Source organism: Pinus tabuliformis, chromosome 8 (genome assembly GCF_031772625.1).
Source record: "Pinus tabuliformis cultivar Carrire ecotype Pingquan chromosome 8, CPIR1, whole genome shotgun sequence".
NCBI classification, from domain to species: Eukaryota; Viridiplantae; Streptophyta; class Pinopsida; order Pinales; family Pinaceae; genus Pinus; species Pinus tabuliformis.
The window spans coordinates 336,688,256-336,691,477 of NC_142294.1; the positions used below are offsets into that span (position 1 = coordinate 336,688,256).

The 3,222-nt window shown below is 30.4% G+C and overlaps 1 long non-coding RNA gene across 1 annotated transcript; it reads left to right on the plus strand.

The window, feature by feature from the left end:
- The first annotated feature begins 1,651 nt into the window (after positions 1–1,651).
- On the plus strand, positions 1,652–2,628 carry LOC149235504 (uncharacterized). Its single transcript, XR_016268294.1, has 4 exons — positions 1,652–1,778; positions 1,893–1,954; positions 2,062–2,095; positions 2,275–2,628. It is a non-coding gene; the product is annotated as an uncharacterized LOC149235504 (long non-coding RNA).
- The last annotated feature ends 594 nt before the right edge of the window (positions 2,629–3,222 follow it).

The following is a 3,222-nucleotide window of genomic DNA, read 5'->3' on the forward strand; positions in this document are numbered from 1 at the left end:
AGTCCAAGAGACCTTGGAATATGGAACCCAATGGTCACACCATGAATTATAAATGTATATCATTTGTTAATAATAAATGTACTCTCATGTTTAATCTTTCATACTCCTTTTGACATGTGTGTGTTTAACATTTCTATTTATTTTTTAAAGATATGTTCTTTGGGTTCCATTAAAGTTCATTTAATTATTATTTAAGTTTTAAAAAAAAAAATTTAATAGTAAAATTAATATTTTTTTAATTTATAACATAATTTTTTAAGTTTTAATTCATTATTCTTAAAATGGAAATTGAAATATTTTGTTATTAACACTACTTTTAGACGGCATACATTCACTTATAGATATCTTATAAACTATATGCTTCTTATATTATAAGATTGATATTGAAATAATTTAATTTATAAAAATATTTAATTTAGTGTTCTTTTATTATTAATATTTTTTTTTGGAAATGTTCACCCGCAAGTCTATATTAAATTTAAATACACCCCTTCCTCTCCACATGAACACAATAAATGACAATGGATCAACTTAATTGGAATCATATAAATGATATAAAAAAAATTATATTTTTAAATATTTGTTTGGACCTTTAATTATTTTCTATATAAAAAGTTGACATGAAATAATATATTTATGATAAAAATTTAAATAGATTTGGTTATTAGTATATTTTTTGAAAGGTGAAATGTCAATTTTTATATTTAACATATAAAAAATTACCCAACACCGAGTTGTAAAGAGAACCTCTTGACATACTAAATGAATGAAGAATTATAATAATTTTGATTAGAACTAGTCATATATCTATATAATTATTTTTTCCTTTTATTATAATTGACATTGTTTTTAGTTTAGTTTAAATTTTATTTTACTTTATTTTAAAATACAGGTCTATTTTAAATTAGGAAGGAACTATAGATGGTAAAAGTAGTTCAGCTATATAAATTAAATTGATAATAAAATTTAATAAAAAAATTTCATAATAAACATTATAACATTGGTTTATGATACTTGCTAAAGTTATAAAAAATTATTACTATTTTTAAAGTTATTATTATTATTAATCATAAAACAATTATATATATATTCACTTTAGGCTGATTCTCAATTTGTAAATAGGTTGTCTTATATTACGAGGCGTTACTATCATGGATTATCAATACCAAATGTGTAACAACTAAAAACCTTAATTCTATGGAAGTTACACACATAATAATAAAAAGTTTAAAAAATTAAACCATAACTATGACCCACATCTGCCATCAGGTAATGGGTCTCTCGTAAGGTTACAAAACTTATTAATGTGAAATTGAATTTTAATCCATAACACTGGACAATATTCATAAGTCTTTCGTGTGTGATATCACATTACGCAGTTAACAAAGTATAAATGGTGGCTAAAATTTACTGCGCACATGGCCTTTGACGAGGTATCTGAACCTGAATAGACCTTTGATAGCTATCCCTTGTACGCTGCAACACATGGCACACTAGTTGCCGAGGTTGTTTCATGCATCTGCCAGTTGGTAATGATCTCTTGCAACACCTATCTTGATTCATGTCCATTGATCTCTGCTAAGCAATCCGACGGTGGAGAGGGTTTAGGGTTTAACCCCCTAACTAATTTTTCACGCTCAGTAGACGGTGGAGTCATTGTTGTCATCAGCCCTTGGTATATATCTTCTCTACAATGCAATCATCTGGTGAGGGTTTTAGGCCGGCACGGGATCCTTCAGTGGTTGCCATGGTAGCTATGGTCAATCCTGCGGAGGCAGGTAGCCCCAACAGCCTCACATTACGTTATTTCACTTATCTGCTTTGTGTGGGTTCATGTCTCACTTTGGACATCTGCCTGGTATCAAGTTTGATTGATTGCTTCCATTGTTAAGGGTGGCTCAAAGGTCTTCCATTCCTACGGAAAATACTCTGCTCTGACAATCCTTTCTGAAAGGTAAGCCCAAAGATCTCAAAAATTTGAAACTATAGAAGCTTTCTCCGAGTTGTTTATATATTCTCAGTTCCATATTTGGTTAATGATGAGTTTTGTTGTCATGCCAGTGGACTGTTCGATGTGAAAATCCTCCAGTTTCAGGTAAGGATACCCCTCTTCTCGGCATCGTGCATTATACATATTTCGTGGGGTTAATATTATATTGACTCCATCATTGTGCGGTTATATGGAGGTATTTTACAATATATGCCTAGTTAATAATGTCTTGGACTACATTCTTCCAGGGTTTAGGAGCTTACATCCTCCGTGGTTGTTTTTAGGTTGGAAAATATCATGCTTGGTTTTTGAATGTCTAGCTGTTAAAGGTTTAATTGCTCAGCGAAGGGAAACGAAGTCTCGAGCTGAGGCCTTACGCCGAGACTTGATGGGTTCTCTGTTAGTTAGTTAACTGTGTAAAAAAAAAAATTGAATGCAGTGCACTGCACTTGGAAGGTTTTGAATAGTCGGCACTTGGCCGACTGTGAGTTTTCTTGAATATTTCCTCTGTTATGCGTTTTAATAGCTACAGTTGTATACAGGAAGGTCTTTTGGGGTTTTCTTTCATGTTCACGAATTCAGAGAGTTGAACCCGTGCTATTATCAAAACTTTATTTTAAGTTATATTTTCCAGCAAATTATATTTGTGTGAGCACAATCCATCTCATTAAATGAATGGATGTGTCACTAGTTTTTTTCTGTTTAATGATGGGTATCTGTTACCTCTACTACATTTCTCACGGTAGTAACTTAACGAGTTTATCTTAGTTCTTCTACTTGTACATTCAACATTTCTAGAATGGTTCCTTTTAAGGTTATTTACAATGATTGTTTCTGTAATGATTTTGTGATACATTACTCCGAAATCTCTATAGTACTTTTGTATCATTTTACATAGATTACTTCTACAGTAATTTTGTGATACATTACTCCGAAATCTCTATAGTACTTTTGTATCATTTTACATAGATTACTTCTACAATAATTTTGTAGCATAAATTATTTCTACTCTAGCTTGTACCATTCCACATAGATTATTTCTACTATGACTTATCTCTACATTAACCTTGTAGCATTTTGCACAGATTATTAATATGTGACTTTATATCATAATACATAGATGAATTCTACAGTAACCTTATAGTGTTTCAAACATATTGTTTCCACTACTTATTATAAGAAATTACTCTCAATGATTTAAGAGAGTATGAATGTTTATTATAAGAAATTAC